The 18,446-nt window shown below is 37.8% G+C and overlaps 1 long non-coding RNA gene across 1 annotated transcript; it reads right to left on the minus strand.

Annotated features, from left to right (window-relative positions):
* Positions 1 to 2,332: 2,332 nt before the first annotated feature.
* LOC139138117 (uncharacterized) lies at positions 2,333 to 15,592 on the minus strand. Its single transcript, XR_011553531.1, has 5 exons — positions 15,173 to 15,592; positions 11,319 to 11,434; positions 9,968 to 10,227; positions 6,596 to 6,740; positions 2,333 to 6,028 (listed from the first exon to the last, which is right to left on the minus strand). It is a non-coding gene; the product is annotated as an uncharacterized lncRNA (long non-coding RNA).
* Positions 15,593 to 18,446: the final 2,854 nt, after the last annotated feature.

An 18,446-nucleotide genomic window follows, 5' to 3' on the forward strand; every position in this document is an offset into this window, starting at 1 on the left:
CTATAGAAATTCTGTATATTTTATGGAAATCTGATGGAAATATGCTTCTGTTGAAATTCAATTGAAAATTTTCAATACAATTCTGTAGAAAAATTTAAATGTTATAGAATTTTAATGTGTATAGAAACTTTAAATTCTATTGAAGTTTGCTGATAATTTTCTGTAGAAAATCTGCAGAAATTAAACATATTTTTTATGGAATTTTTCGGTTCCATAGCTTTTGTGGAAATTTTTTTTCTGTTTTTTTCCCCACAGTTTACACTGTTTCAGACTTAAGTTCATGATTTTGCATGTTGGCATGAGCTTTGATAAGAACTGAGTGACATATATATAGCTGGTTTCAATATGGAAGAGGTAGTGACATTTACCTATGGAGAGTTCTAAGCACATTCTCATGTACCCTTTAATTCTGAAAAGCTATTTTCATTTACACACACATCCCAGGAAAATGTATATAGTTTCAATTGTACCATTCCTTTTACCATTGCTTATTTGTACATTTCATGACTGTACACAGACCAACAAGACTCTCTTTGTTTGATCCTAAGTCAAGTGAGCTGACCTGTGCCTTAATTGCTTTGTTATGCAAATAGTTCCTGCCTTTACAATGGGCTGATTACATAATAGTGTAGCCACGCATTATTCATTTGAACTTGAGGCAGTCCACAGTGCACATGGCTCTTATGAAAAGTACTAAAGTTCAACTCCAAATTGCATGGAACATTCGGATCCAAGGTCCATTAGCAAGGTTCTAACAGTGTTATGGAGAAGGGAGCTCACTAATATGTCACAACTGTAAGGATCAACATTGCAGCATCAACTGAAAATTACGTGAGTTAAGATACACAACACTTTAATTATGCACTTGGCTGAGGTCAAAACTGCAAGAATGGAGAGGTAGGCCTTGCATTCATATGTGTAGGTTGCTTTATATTTTGTAGTCCCTGTATGTTTCATCAAGTTTTGATCGATTGTTAATCATAATTCTTTTAGAAATAAACTACATGTTTATAATTTACTTGCCGACTGATTTTTTGTGAGTTTTGCAGTAATTCATTGCATTGGTATCTATGGCAATATCATAAGGTGGTATTCCTTACTTAGTAAAAGTTTAACACATATTGTTGTCATACCTTCTAAGAGATTGAACTCGTGTAAGACAAACAAACTTCTGTAAAAGAGTGCAAAAATTAAATATAGTTCTACAGAAATTCTACATAAAAATTCTGTAGAATGTGGTAGAATATCAATATAGTGCTACAGATACTCTGTAGAACGTGTATTGAATTTACATAGAAATTCTGTAAATTCTACAGAAATGATACAGAAATTCTGTTGAATTTCCACAGAAAAAGGGGGCCAAAACTCCATTAAACTCCGTTAATTTCCATAAAGGTTCAGTAGAATTTCTGTAGAAATTCTGTATCACTTTAATTGAATTTTTTCATCAAATTCGATAGAATTTCTACAGAAAATTTTCATAAGGGATCCTATCAAAATTGAAGCGTAAAGAACTTGTGGTTACTGAGTTATGCATATATATGCATATTCAAGGTCAAAGGTCATCAAGGTCACGTGACATTTGTCGAAAAAAAACCATTGTATTGCTAATTAATCCATATATGCCAAAATTCAGACCTCTAGCTCTATTGGCTTGCCCACAATTATATATGGGCATAATTAATGAGGTAAAGCATGTGTTGTCATAAGGTCTCCCATCCTACTAAATATAAAGGACATAGCACTTGTGGTTACTTATTTATTGACATAATCATGTATTTTAGGTAAAAGGTTATCGAGGACACATGACATTTTGTCAAAAAATTTCTATCCTATAGTCTGTCCCTATATACTAAAAATCATACATTTACCTCTATGGCTTGCTCAAAATTAGATATGCACATAATTAATGAGGTACAATATGTGGCGTCATAAGGTGTCCCATCATACCAAATATGAAGGGTGTAGCACTGTGGTTCCTGAGTTATGGACAAATATGTATATTTGAGGTCAAAGGTCATTGAGGTCACGTGACATTTTTCAAAAAATTGTATTGCTAAGTTATCCCTACATACCAAAAATCAACCTCTAGCTCTATTGGCTCGCTCAAAATTAGATATGTGCATAATTAACGAGGAACAATATGTGGCGTCATAAGGTGTCCCATCATACATATATGAAAGGTTTAGCACTTGTGGTTACCGAGTTATGGACAAATATGTATATTTGAGGTCAAAGGTCACGTGACATTTTGTCAAAGCGTCTGAGATATCTGCGTGAACGGATGGACTCACATGGATGGACTAACATGACCCAATCTCATGAGTCCCCTGGACTTTATCTGTGGGGACTAAAAACTGTGTCACTGCATCCTTTTTGCAATATGAATACGATGAGAAACTAAATTTTTATTTTTCTTGGCCTTATACATGGGAGTCTATGGACTGCCTTATACATGGGAGTCTATGGACTGCCTTATACATGGGAGTCTATGGACTGCCTTATACATGGGAGTCTATGGACTTCCTTATACATGGGAGTCTATGGACTGCCGTATACATGGGAGTCTATGGACTGCCTTAAACATGGGAGTCTATGGACTGCCTTATACATGGGAGTCTATGGAGGTGAAAACTAAAAAGTCCTCTAACACGGCCAAATTGATCGCATTGTGAAACAAATCAACGTGCATCTGTATGAGGTAGAGTACTATCCTTTTACCAAGTTTGAACGAAATCGCTCCAGGCGTCTCTGAGATATCTGCGTGAACGAAAAAAAGTCATAAAATATGCAAATGAGCAATTAATTAATAAGCCACACCCACCAAAATCTAATCAGATCTAAGTCTCATCATGATAATACCAAATACCAAATTGCATGACATTGGACCTAAGGGTTCTTAAGTTATGAGTGGAACAAAATCTGTCTACGGACGGACGGACGGACGGACGGACAGACGGACGGACAGACGGACGGACAGACGGACACACACACAGACATTGTGGCGACATAGGACACCTTTGGTGCTTCGCACCACGGTGTCCAATAACAAAATGGCTGTCATGCCGGCATATTGGATCATTTCGTGAAACAAATTGACGTGCATATGTATGATATAGGTCAATGTCCTTGTACCAACTTTGAATAAAATCGGTTGAGATGTGCCTGAGTTATGGCTCTGCACATAAAAAAATCGTAGCAAAATGGCCGCATGGCAGCCATATTGGATCATATCACAAAACAAATCAATTTGCATATGTATGATTTATGAAGTAATCCTTGTACCAAGTGTGAGTGAAATCGCTCCAGGCATCTCTGAGATATCTGCGTGAATGGACGCACGCATGCATGGACAGACGGATGCACGGACATGGCCAAACCTATAAGTCCCCCGGACGGTGTCCATGGGGACTAAAAAAATGACAAGAATTGCCTCAAAATACAAATTTGCATATTTCACTAAAATTGAACAATTAACCTAACTGAGGTCACCCCAAGTGAAATGCATATAAAATTTCAAAGCAATCAGATAAGCAACTTCAGAGAAATAGATTTTGTGACCAAAAACAGCAAAAAAATACCTAAAATATAGAAATATGCAAATTCTGCACGAGTATCAAATTTCAAAGCAACCAGACAATTTATGTGATTTCAGAGAACAGCACAATTGTGATGGATGACGGACGGACGGATGATGGACGGAGGGAGAGATGGGCAATGACGTAAAATCAACCCATTTGATAAGCTCCGCATTGCTGACAGCAGAGCTAAAAGGCTGACAAACAACAATACATATCCACTCATTAGATTAGCTCTGCTTTGCTGATAGTGAAGCTTAAAAGCAAATTCACCCCAAAAATGCTAAAAGTTGACGGATGACCAACAAAAACACACACCTACCAGGGTACACAAGATAGGCTCATTCACACTAACTGCAGAGCTAAAATAGAAAACAGTTTGATTCCCTGTCTGTTCTTTTAAAGTTATATCCATTAGAATACAAATAAACAAGTGATGATTACATATATAAATCTCTATTTTTCATAAGCTTGTCTGACTGCTAAAGGTGAATTTTGTTGAAATATTTTCACTTATTGCAACATACACCTTCGAGAAAATGGGACAGGCAACTGCTGTGGTTTCTTTGTGTAATCTTAGTATATTGAAATATATTAAGTTATTTGCCAAGCGGTCCCCAACAACAATACTTGGTACTTAACATTGAATCTCATGAACGATCAAACTGATGTTCTGAATATGTACACTTTGCTCTGGCATAGCGCGTTGCGAGTAATGAGGGTCGATGATTGCAAGCAATAGTTTTTATCTCCAAAGCCAACTTCAGATGTAGTTTTGAGCTTTTTTTCTTGATAATGGAATGTGACTTGGTGTGCTGTATTCATAAGTTAGTCCCATTTGCAATAATCTGCAACATTCTCTGTATCCTTTTGTCCACAAGTTGACATTGCCTGAAATCCATATCGCACAAGCTTGAAGATATATCTCCTAGGGAGCCATCATTAGTTACAGCCTGGGGGTCAGATGAATGTGAAGGGGTCACCCAAAATATTGAAAGCTATAAGGGGGGTTATTCAAAATGTTGAGAGAAAGAAGGGGGGGTTAGTCAATTTTTGGTGCAAATGTATTGAAACACCTCTCAGATTGCCTACTTCACACATCAATTTCTTACAAATTTTACTCAGTAAAATTACACATTGAAAATACCTCTTAGATTACACCAAACTGCACCAATGCACACTACAATTTCTCAAACTTTTCCATGCAAGGGAGGGGAGCAAGCCAAGCGGACACTTTCCCCATCAGCCCTGCATGTTCTTCAATCTGTACTTTCAAAGTCTACCCTGTCGGATATCCTAGTGAGGACCCTGTTATGATACCCATACATACAACAAAACTGTATGTGGTTGTATACTGGTTATAGTGTAACCTTTGACATCTATGTTTTGTTGTGACTTTGAATTTCATTTTGTTGGTTTCACCTTGTTCAACCGTCATGAGATAACCAATGATTATCTCGCAGGGTACACAAGGATTTGAATGGTCTTTCCTCTTGCTGTATTTATGTAAATTGTAGAAATACATGTATTGAAATTTAACTTTTCAAAATTGAGTGTGGGGGTCAGTCAAAATTTCCATGTAAGGAGGGTGGGGTTACTCAAATTCATCATGGTTTGGGGGGTACTCAAAATTTAGAGTTTCCGACGAAATTCCTCCAACATCTCCTCTCTGACCTGTACTCCGTAAATAATGACAGCTCCCCATGAAATTGGGCTCCAGTTGCTGTAATTTTTTGATGAATTTTTCACAATTTCTTTTGATATCAACTCCAGTTTTTTGTTCTTCTTCTGGAAGCTCATTGGGAAACAAAGTGTATCATACATGTGCACATTGCAATGTTATTGACAAGTATATGTAAATCTGGGTCCTGATTGACATGTACACCCTCTGGAGCAGAAAAAGAAGTTATAATGGAATGTTTATAAACAATCATCACAAGTGACAACTTAGTAGCTACAGGTCCGTTACTATACTACAGAGATCACCATGATACTGAGGGGAGGCATGAAATAATAATTGTCTTTTCTCAGTGCTCTGAAAGTTGAATTTTTCCTCTCTATGAGCTGGATATATAATTATATAATTATATATCCAGGTATATAATTATATACCTTCAACAGTTCTGTACTAGCTGTATCTGATGATGCTTAGTATTGAGGGTTTTGTCTGTTAAGTTGGCCACTCTTTATCTGTGGTAGGTGCTATGGTTTAGGAGCCTCTGATCCTAACATACACAAATCTGTGTGCTGAGCAGTGTAAGGGTGCACGTCTCTCCACCATACTGACTAATAGGAAATCCTCTACCAAATGGAGGTGCAATCCCACTGTCTTCATCTTGAGACAACTGTCCCTGGTGGTTGGTTCCTTTCTTTGAATGGTAAAATGCTGCTTATAGTCGGTTTTGGATTTATCCTGCTTCCTCTTCTGCATGGATATACACACCTGTTCCCTAACATAGTAATAATAATAAACTCATGGAAGATAATCATGGACAAATCATGGAAGATAATAATTTCTCTTCACAAAAAGTTAGTTTATTTGTGTGTCACATATCCAAGAATTCTTGTGTAAAGGACCAATAAATTTATTTTTCTCTCCGCTATATGCATGTTTCTCTAACCTAGACATCTAAACCATACTTCCTTCTTGCTCATGTCATATGTAATACAATGTAGATTGGCAACAACCAATGTCCTGCACAGTTTAAGAATGAGGATTGCTGTCACATGCATGTTGTGTATAATTCAGGATGAATTAGTGTAAAACTGATGTACCTACATAGTTGCAGCTGGCAATGTCAATTAAAATACAGAAATGTATCACTAATATTTTTGTGAACCTGTGATTCTAAATAGTATTCTTGTAATTGTAAACATGCTAGACATGTGTATAGCTATAAAGACAACTAACATAAAACACTTTGTGCAAGTTACAAGATACCAGTTCAGCACATCTTAATTTGCAACAGCCACTTGTGTATATATACTGTGGTGCAAGGACTAAAATGGAAATTTACCTGTTGTTTGATCATTTCCATTCATCTTTCGTAATAATGTCATGATCCAAGTCCAATCCCAAGCCCTCCACTTTGTCTTTAATGCTCTTTGTCAAGGTCAATGGTATTTCTCATCCTTGATATTGCGCAGCATGCACTGCTGATCCTGAATTGTAAACACATAGACTCGCGATTACTTATAACTCTTTAAATAACAATGATAACCGGAATGATTAAAATACATTTGGTGATGGGATGTACTACAATGAATTGCAAACACTCTGTATGTCCTTAACCCTAATGATGATAAGCATTAGACACATGTAAACATTCTAAATCACGTGTGCATACCAGATGTATTCTCTCATTGGAATATACTTCATCATAACAGTTTATGGATCCTACGAATGAAGCTACATGTATTGAATGTCTAGTCATGTGCATTTATCATATCATCTGCATTTCACTAGGCAATTCATAGAGTGCCAAGTGGCAAGAAAATTTTTTAGCAAATTCAGCTAAATAAGAGAAAATAACTTTACCAAAAATGTGTAAGCAATGATTATCACAACAAAGTTACTGATTAAATAGTATGGTAGAGGTGTAATACATTTGATCTACTCAAGAGGGTATTTTAAAAAAAGGACTACAAATGTGTATGACAAACAGCAGTGTTTCCGCTGCCATTCGCAAGAGCGTGAAATGGCAAATGAAATGTCTGCAGATTGGGAAATATTTTTCAACTATCCTTCGCCAAACTGGTCTGTGCTATTTTTCAGGGGGCTGATCGAGAGTGCAGTTAAAGCCGCACTTTTCAATCCCAGGTTCTCGCATTAGTGGAGTTCTTCTCCCAGTCAAACACTTGGCCAGTACGATGTTTGATTTCTATAACATTAATTACACAAACTGATCTCAACCTTTTATCACCTTTTGCTAATCCTGCAAACAGAGTTTATACAAGCGTTTGATTGACGGTCAGTTTAAATCGCCAACAGTCACAACAAACACTCGAATTTCCTAAAAAATTGTCTTCTAGTCGCGTTAGACTTTTAATATAACCACAGAGTCCGATCGGCAGCAACTTCACGCTGACCGCTTGGCAGTCTGTCTGCCTTCTTGTGGCCGGGGAAAACTAAAAAGTGGCATTTTCTGGAGCGTGTAACCTTGTGTTGACTGTTTGGTGTCCACTAACACAATGAACGCTGCTATAGCTTTGCGTCCTTTTAAAGGGAGGCTCCACCTTTAAAAGGCAGAGAGACTTTTCAACATCCCTGGGTGGTCATTCTTTCCTTGCTTTAGTGTGCAGTCTCAGAAAACTATTATAATCAGTAACTTATGAAGTTATATGCCATGCTTTTAGATGGCTGCATGCAATGACCTTGTTATTTTATGACAAGTGCTTTGTAAACAATGCTTTAACATAGTCAGGAAATACTGATTGCAGTATATTTTCAAAAACTAAGCAGACAACAGCAGCCAATGACAGCAAGGGTGGTGAATAAAATGAAACCAGTGTTTCAAAAACGTCACCGTAGGACACTACTGCAGCAAACTCAGAGGCAGCTATTAATGAGCACAGTGTGGTAAACTGTCAATTGGATGACGTCCTGAGCCAAACTTCATGCAAATATTATAACCTATGCAAATACAATGACCCAGGCCTATCCACAAAACAATTACTCAGCATCGCAGGTGACTCTGGACTATCCAGAATACACATACAGGTACCTGCTATGGAAGATGACCCAGGCCTATCCTGAATACAATACAGGTACACATTTTGAAAATGACCTGGGCCTATCCTGAATACGATACAGGTACAGACTGTTTGTATTAATGATAGGCCTTAGTCATCTCCCATTTTGTATTCTATATAGGCCAGCTGATTCATCATACATGTACATACTGTGTGCATGTATGTGTATTGGCTTAGGCCATCCTCCATTGCATATATTATGTGTATTGTGGATATATGTCTGTGCCATCTTCCATACCATGTGAATGCATTTGGATTGAGGATAGGCCCGGGTTATCTTCCATACTGTGTACATGTATTTGTGGATATAGGCTGGGGTCACCTCCTGCCATGATGTGTACACGTACTGAGTAACACTGTATTGTGGATAGGCATTGGTCATAATATTTGCATGAAGATATGCCCAGGATGTTGTCCTGTTGAATGTTTACTACGCTGAACAACAAGCAGCACACTGCGACATGCTAAGTCGTGTTCGAGTACAATTAAGCAAAAAAGATAATTGCACAGGTTGTCCGCAGAGTTGCAGGGTAGTAGTAGTTACAAAAAAGAAAGTGTACCAGGAATAGTTTTTGAATTTCCATGACTAGTGTTTTAATAAGAGAAGAGTCAGCTTTTTTTTTCTGTAAGACATATAAAGTGGCCAGACAGGATATTTTAAAATACATGTATACACCCAGTTTGATTTTGAAACTATTAAGCATTTACTGCTTGGAGTACACCTTCTTTAAGTGAACAGTTGGTTTAATAATCAGACTCTGTGATTGGAGAACTGAAAGCACTTGATGATTGAGGCAGAAGCTATGGATCTTTCAAAGGAAACATCTTAAAGTTACCTGTCAATGATGCAATACTTGTAATACATCTTGATACATTTACAAAGTGCAAAATTAAGTCACATAAGTGTGTGGCACACAGGAAATAAAATTTGTTGTGAATGTTATTAAGAAAGCAGTTTGTTCCATAAAAAATAGTTGTTTATTTTCATTGCCACTAATTATCAGTCGGTCAGGATGAGTCCTACTTAAATTTTTAAATCAAATGTCCAATGGACCTGGTAATGTATTACCTTGAATAGAAATGATTATTGGACCAGTTTAATGTCATCTTGCCACTGTAGCAACTGATAGGACCCACCTGAGTATATATATACAACTGTCAGTTGGATAAAAATCATAAATGCAATTACATGTAATTTTGATGGCTATAGTTCTGGCTAATCAATTTTGGTCTCAATTAGCCAGAATGGTTTAAGGGAAAATTTACCCAGTGGAAACACTGAACAGTGTAAGTACAAAACCTGTGCCACAGCAAGGACCCATTGTCTTAGGAAAATAATAATAATAATAATAATATTTGGTTCTTATATAGCGCACATATCCACAAGTAGATGTGATCAAGGCGCTTTACAATTATTATTACCCCTGGTCACTGGACCTAATATTATACCACTCAACTCCCTGGGGAGCAGACAACAGCTCACATGTGCAGCCAATAAGCGCAGCAGAGCTAAACGCACACATAACAACCTCTGTCCTACCAGGTTACCCATCACTCCTGGGTGGGGAGAAGCAATGAGGAATAAAGTGCCTTGCCCAAGGACACAACACCACAGCCATGCCGGGGCTCGAACTCACCATCCTTTGGTCGTGAGTCCACTGCTCTAGCCACTGGCCCATGATGCCTCCAAAATAAATATATTGATGAAAGATTCCCTCAATTCCACAGGTTTTTGCTCTGCATTGATGACAACACCATCATCTCTGTTCAGTGTTGGCTCTCTGCATAGCCACACACTGTGTATATGCTTTGCAATGGAGGATGGTATTGTCACTATGTTGCTTTTCACCTGGTTGTCATTGCCCAGTATGCACTGCCTCAGCAAGGGATCTTGAATCTGATTGGGTGAAAAGAAACATTAACTTGAATCATGCAATGTAAATATTATCTCCTGCAAATTGCTGACATTAGTTTACATCAGTTCATTCTAAAACATGGCTTTTTATATGCAAGATAAGACAACTTGATTGTTTATGACTTCTGTAATTTTAATTAAACCTTCCATCACTGGTATAACTTTGCCCTAAACCCATTGTAATCACTGGTGATTGTGACCTTTTTAAAGGAAACAGGTACATAATGTAGGTCAAGACGTGTATTCAAGCAAGTAGCAATATCTTTATATATTTATTTCAAAGAAAGACCAACAGGAACAAGTCACATTAACAGGCTCCATAAAATAAACATAATAATATGAATGCATGAAGTACAATAAACAATAAACAACAAACAACAAACTATATGAAACCATTAAAAATGTACAAATTTAAGCATGGCATTCTGACCAAGCATCTGAAACTTTGACAAGATAAAGTGTTGTCAATGGCAGGGTGGAAATGCACGATTCATTTAACCCTTTCACCCCCAGTTCCCTGTATACAGGTCCAACTTTACCATAGAAAACAATGGATTTGGGACAAACCATGGTGGTGAAAGGGTTAAAGTAGCCATACATCTTTGAAGAGCCAAGTACCTAAAAACATCGAGTTTTATACTGCGAGTTCTTGTACATGTAGTTTACTGAGAAACATCAAAATTAATATGAAACATGATTGGGACAATCATACATATTATTCACATATTTGTATAAAAATATAAATAATCTCCAATGATAAAGAGGCTAAAGGTTAAAACGCTTGCAGAATTATCCATTATTATTTCAGCTGTAAGGATGCTATGTTTGAAACAGAAGAACTTCATGAATTTCATTTGCACTTGCTCTATTTTGTCCTGTTGAATTTTTTGCCAAGGAGATCACACTACAGACGCATATTCTGAAATACTTACATGTATTAAAGTTACGTAGAGAGCATTGAGGGAGTTGATGTTGAAGAAAGTATTACAATTCCGCCAAATAAAACCGAGCATGTGAAAAGCTTAACTGATAACGAACGAGACATGTGCAGGAAATTGAAAATCAAATCTTACCTGATGAAGGATTTTGTCAAAGAGCAGTTATCAATCTTTTGATTCTTGTTCTTCTAAGTTTCACATACATGTACCTCTGAGGCTTTACGACCAGGTTACGCGAGGTATACTAACAGCTGTAGGCAAATGTCAACGAATACAATGAATTAGAATCTTGCAGATAGTTTTATTTCTCACCGTCTGTACAATGGATACTCAACTTTCTAATCATAGAAGCTATGATATATGGGTCAAAAGATCAGTAAAATCATACACTCATTCATTATGTATTACCATGCTATAGACATCTCATTTAATTGGTGGAGCAGAACCATGTGACTGACCACAAATACACAGTATGTAATGGTTTGTTTTGATGTCCATGAATATAAATAATGCTGCTAACATTGTGACTTTTCATCAAAAATGTAAATTGTCAATTGTACAAAGATCATAATCAATCACAAAAACAAAATGAAGCACTTGTGGCCCAAGTTATACATTTTTTTTAAAATCTCCAGATTTGCCAAATTTTTAGGGTGGCCATGACTGTGCATTGCTTATTACATGCCTTGATGTGAGTGCAAATCAATGAATTGATTTGAAAAGGAACATCCGGGGAGTTAGGGGGTCGGTGAACGATGTACTGACTGGTTTCCATGGTTACCAAGGCCAGTGAAGCCCTACAATGTTTTCGACATCTAAGTAGACCCTGAATGATAGATGTAAAATATACATGTGCACACTTCTATTTTGACCTTCGTTAAAATCCGTTTGATGCTGGTCAATAATGGTAAAACTGTTTGAAAATGTCCAGCATATAACTAAATGTCATACAGCATTTATAACCAGAGGCATGTAATAAAAATATTGTTGCCTGAATACATGGGTTTATGTGCCCTCGCAGCAGGAAATGATTTGCCATCCTGGTGTCTGGCAAATTGTCACCTGTTCTCTGGCACATAAACCCATGTATTCAGGCAATATTGCACATTGACCCCGGCGAAAGTGCCGGTGGTCTAACATGGACTACCATGTTAGTTCATGGTCATATGACCATGGTCAACCTTGGTAGTTCATGGTCGACCATGTTTGTTAAATGGCACAAATTACCATGGTTGTCCATGGTCACCAACCATGGTCAACCACGGTATATCAAGGTATTTAACCATGGTTAACCATGGTTGACCATGGGCATCAAACATGGTTGACCATGTTATTAACCTTGGTCAACCATGATCACCGACCAATGGTATTTGATGGTTTTTGAAACAAAACCTTGGGTGGAAAATTGTCAGAACGGAAAAATCTTGGTATAAACCTCACCAAAACACTGCAAAACACCAGTGATGCCTGACTGGTGTCATTATAACTTGACAGACTCGCTTAAGGATCAGCAAACTTAGCCTCCATTATAGTGTCCACTGCAATAACAGCCAAGCCCTTCAGATTTATCGAAGGTCATCCTCCAACATCTTCTGAGTGTTTCCCTGAATGTTTGATGAGCAAAAGAATCCAAAATTTCTCCCAAAATCGATGTTAAAACACAGCTACTTTCCCAGTTGTTCACTGAACAGACAATCCGTTTGAAGTGAATTTTTAAGATGGCTGCTTCAAATGAGCCAATCAAATGCATTGCTTTATGACATGTGACATCATGGTAAAGGGTCAAAGGTCCAATGACAATGGACCTATGACCTTCCCTATGTTAATATCATGTTTAGAAGCAAACACTGAGTGAGACTTAGATAGTCTGAACTTCCTGCCAATTTGCAGCAGTGCTTTAATGCCCTCCATGTCAATAATTCCAAGAAATTCAGCTCGATATTTGTCCACAGTCTTCTGACATGAACAAGAACACAGCAAATTGGTCTAAGCTTCCCGGGCAACGACATTAATTCTCTCTAACAACTGTGAATGATGTCAAGAGACTCAACTATGTTAATATTGGAGTGTATATACATACAGCCTATTATCAATATGATCATCAAGAAAATTGGGCATCAATCCCGGGATATTAACTACCATGAGTCATCAAATATCATGGTCAACCATAGTTGACCATCGGTAACCATAGTCATAAATACAATCAGTCATCAAATACCATGGTCAACCATGGTAGCTGATATCCATACTCAGGTCAGCCATGATAGACCGTGGTTAACTGTGGAAGACCATAGTATTGGAATGCCTACTGTGGTCTCATATCATAGCCAACCATGGTAGTTCATGGTCAAACATCAAAAACCATCAAATACCGTGTTGACCATGGTACACCACAGTTGACATTTCGCCGGGGAAGTTCTGGGGCTCCGTTGTCTTTCACATGGGAAATTTTTGCAAATCTTGATGATTTTCTAGGGTTTGTTGGTAATATCATGGAAATAACAGGCTCTGCCCCGACCATTAACGTTTATCTATAGGCTTTGGCAAGACTGAAAGCCAAAATAAGCTTGCTCGCTAAGCCTTGTAAATTCTTGACTTTCCTCTCGCCCTGGCCATAAATGAATAATAATGGTCAGAGCATCACCCATTATTTCTATAACATTAATTACATTAATCATTAATTAATATTGTTAAAATATCTGTGATAAGGGCATTTATGTACAAGAAATTAAATTTTGGAATTTCACCAAATGCACTACATGGATTATATGTGGCCTCTGTTCATTTACCTGCCAGCCTTTCCCCTGAACCGGAAGTTTACAAGTTTCCCTGAACGCTACATGTAAACAATAATTGTAGAGCGGACTTTCAGACCTTCAGAATGAAAATGATTATCAAATCTGTGACTCCATGAAAGTTAAATATGCAATAATTTGCAAAGTTAAATATTAACTATGCACACACCGGAGTTTTTATACACCAGTTTAGCATGGAGCCAGAAATGGTATTTGTTCCTAGCTCCATGAGTGTAGGTAAGGAAACTGTGAACACACACTCATGCTTACGATCCATGATACTGTACAGCATGTAAACCATTTTACTTGACAAAAATTTCGTCAGTGCATGCACTGTCCGAACATAAAGCATACGGGCTCGGCACAGCTGCTTCCGATCCCGTGAGAACAAGCTTGATCTCACCATGGAGGTAATCTCTCCTTCTACCTCCATGATCTCACAGTGTGACCTCTATCCGTATGATACCTCCTGGCCGCTGATGCCATATCGTTTTAATCAAACATCTCTGTACAGTACACTGAATCGCCAGCGTATGTAATGCAATTCAGCTCCCGTACGTATGTACGTGTACGTGTTCCACATATGAAAAAAATCTGAGACACGAACACGAAAAAAGAACGTGTGTGACTAAGCAAGTACACTACGTAGCCCTGCGTACAGGTCTGTATTCCCGGCGTTACGGCCTCCGCCACGCCTGAGACCTGTACGCACGGCGATACTTATACAGTGAATCATCAGGTTACCTCAGCTGACGAAAGGGGTAAAACCCCCAGCTCTGCGTGGCAGCAGGGCAATGTTTTACCGGCGTTATAAGGCGGGAGGCCGTATAACCCCGGTAAAACACAGTCCTGCCACGCACAGCTATTAAATATACCCATGCCGTGAATAACCTGCGGTTTCGTGCAACGTTCACTCTTTCGATCCTCGGCGGTTCTAGCGTATGACCATATGTTGACACAACTGTCACACCACATATGATCGACTATACACCGAAATCAGTGCAATGAATATATCAAATTCAGTCAATTCGAGTATAATATGATCGAGCGTACCTCTGCGTGGCAGGGCTGTGAGTCAGTGTGTTCACCGTCCCTCCACCCATGAGGGACGGTGGTGTGTTGAACACACAGTCGACTCGTGGCACGCACGCACAGCTACTAACATATTTTAATTGGCAGTACAGAAGTACTTACGTGGGAGGATGGACTTCACAACTCGAGCAAATAAGTTATCATCAGAGCTGTTACCCTACAACGGTGAGACTTGGCTTGAGTACGATGTAGCCTATACGGCGCCGCGTTGAGTTAACTTTCGCCGAGGCCAAGGGTTTCATTCTGCATCCACAGTACCGTCACCGCGCCGACCGTGTGCGGTCAGCGAAACATAGGTCCGCTTTACACATGTATATCCTTCCATGACAAGCAATCAAGTACGCCATTCTCAGCTTTATTTCGACAATACGTCAACGAAACTGAATGTTCAAATTTTACAGAATGCTTTATACAATACAAACCAACACTTCTAACACATTAAGCTTTCAATTGTAGTGTTAATTTAGCTTCGCTACACTTCGCGACACTTGTTCTCATTTGCATACAACTTTGTATATCGCTTCTTGCACTAGATGTGAAAAAGGGCATGCTGAAAAATATTGTTTGATTTTTAAAAGAAATGCGCCCGAAGAGTGCGCCGAAAAATTTTAAACATACATATATCTCAGATATATGTATGTCTGATATATTAAAGTTTTGCACAAGGACAGGGCTCTGAAGAATATTATTATCATTAAAGTTACGTGCCTGAAGGGCGTGCCAAAAAACGAAATTGAATTATAAAATTCATGGCTAGCATGATGCATTTGATGCATTTTAGGCAAGTATGAGCCCGCGTCGAAATTTAAAAACACACTGACCTCCAATTGGGCATTTCAAAATAGGTGACCCCATCACCAAAGTAAAAAACAGGGTGACCCCATGAATCCACCGGCCTCCTAGGCCGAAGAAACTGACCAGTCCCTCATTCCTGCTAATTTTTAAAAGTATCTTGTGCGAATTATCATAACCAAGCCCTCCTCAAGTATATTTGGTCACACTGAGATAAATGTTACACCTCAATTCCAATTCGATAGTTATTTCTGCCATAGTAACGAAAAGATTAAGTGGGCCACGCCCCAAATGGAACGGCAAAATTGCACCCCGGTATATTGGAAATTGAAAAAAGGGAAATGTGCATTGTTAGAAATAGAGTTTGTCAGAGGGAAATTTGAATGGCTGCAAAAAGCCATCCTAAGGATACACACCTATACATATACAGTATACATACCTGTTTCCTACATTTCAATCTCAGCCCAAAGATTTTAAATTTAGAAATAGGCCTAAAAGTTAATAATCAAGATGATAAAACCATTTGAAAATTGACAATTAGTTCCATTTTGATTTTCTTTTTCGAAAATGCATGGTTTATTGGTTGTCAGTGCAATCTGTCCATGTCGCAATCATACCAGAGAACAAAATTATTTATTGGTCAACACACAAGAGATGATATGCATGTATCCACAGAGTGTGTTCACTTATCTTAAATCAGTGAACAATTCAAAAGCCAAATGTAACTGAAAATTAATTTTAAGAGGCTTTTGGAAAGACAGAAGGGTGCACGGAAATGACAAAGTTACATCCCAAAAGGTTCTTGCTGATACTGTGATAGATTTTTTTTTCTTCCACATTTGCTTGCCATTTTTTTTTTCATAAGTCATCTGAGGCAGAATTTGTTTTCCCTGGTTGTATTTGCTGGGAATTTTTTTTTTTTCGAAAATATTCCAGAACCCCCCCCCCAGGATATCAAATGGTCCACCCCTAACTGGTCCTTGCTTTAAAAATTTAATGCATTTACATTTATTTGTCTGTTTCTTAAATCAAAGGTCTTGCCTGTGAACATTTTTAAGGTACAAATTTACAGTTACAAAAGTCTACAACCTGTTGGTGCTTCCAAATGCTTGTCCTTTTTTTTTTATTTCCGTTTATTTGCTGATGACTCCAATCTTTTTCATACATACTCTGGTTCAGATTTTATAGACCTTACTGCTGTATCATCTTACTTAAACGACATACAATTGTGGTGTGATTCCAACAAACTAACAATAAATAGGAGTAAGACAAATTTTATTATATTTAGAGGCCCACGTAAGAAACTGAATGTCTCGGGTTCTGTTTACATCCGTGACGAGCAAATCAGAGAGGTTGATGTTGCCCCTTTTGTGGGTATTTTGTTGGATAAGCATCTCTCTTGGTCTGAACATATTGATAAGATAAATAAGATTATTCGGAAGAAATGTGGAATTTTGTACAGACTCCGATCCATTTTACTTTTACACATTTTGTTACTTTTGTACAATGCATTTATACTTCCCCACATCAACTACGACTTAGAAGTCTGGGGAAGTACATGTACGTACTCTACACGCTTAAACTGTATCTTAGCAGCCCAGAAAATGATTGTTTGCACTATGATTTTCAAATCAACCACAGACCACTCAGCTCCTTGTTTCACTCAACTTAATATTCTCAATGTTTTTAAACTCCATAAATTCCTTCTAGGTTCCTTCGTTTACAGCTTGATTCACAAGCATTCACCACATACATTATCAGATTACTTCAGTGTCAGTTGTCATGACTATAATACTAGAAATTGTCAACTTCAAAATCTACGTCCATATCATGCAATGACAAATTCAGGCCAGTTGATCTTTTTCTGGAGCAAGAGTTTGGAATGACATACCTTTTCATATAAAGTCCAAAAACTCTCTACATAACTTAAAACACACTTTTAGACAATATTTGATCAATCAGTAACATATTTCACTTTTGCCATGTAGTAATTTAGTGATCTTCTACGATATTGTAATTATTTCAGCACTTTTCTTTTATTTACTTAAAGAACTATTTGTTATTGTTATCATGAGCCCCCTTTGCTAACTGTTTTTTCAGACAAGCTACCATGACGGGGTTTGGGCTAGACTAGCTGTAAGCTATTTCCCGACTCCCCATTTACCCTCTACATTTTCTCCCTCTCGAGTTCATGTGTCATGTAATTGACTTTTTTTTTCAAATCGGGTAAATAAACAAATATTATTATTATTTGAAAAGTGTACAGACCATAAGATATGTTTTTTCATTCGAAACTGCATTACTTTTGGTGTCAAATATATCAGAAACCACAGGGTTCAACTTGCCAGACAGATACATGTAAGTCCCTGTCTTAAAATTTTTCCTCAAAAAGTTTGGGGCGACTTGCAGCGATTTCCAAGCTGTTATCCTATTGGTTGGCTGAATCTTACCAATATAATTAAAACAATACAAATAAACTCCCTAAGTTGCTGTGAATAGTGACAATCGACCAATCAGATATAACCTTGCAAACACGCTGCGAGTCAGCCGAAATTCTGCTGTTGATCCGACCCTGATTTACCAA

Source organism: Ptychodera flava, chromosome 8 (genome assembly GCF_041260155.1).
Source record: "Ptychodera flava strain L36383 chromosome 8, AS_Pfla_20210202, whole genome shotgun sequence".
Classification (NCBI taxonomy): Eukaryota; Metazoa; Hemichordata; class Enteropneusta; family Ptychoderidae; genus Ptychodera; species Ptychodera flava.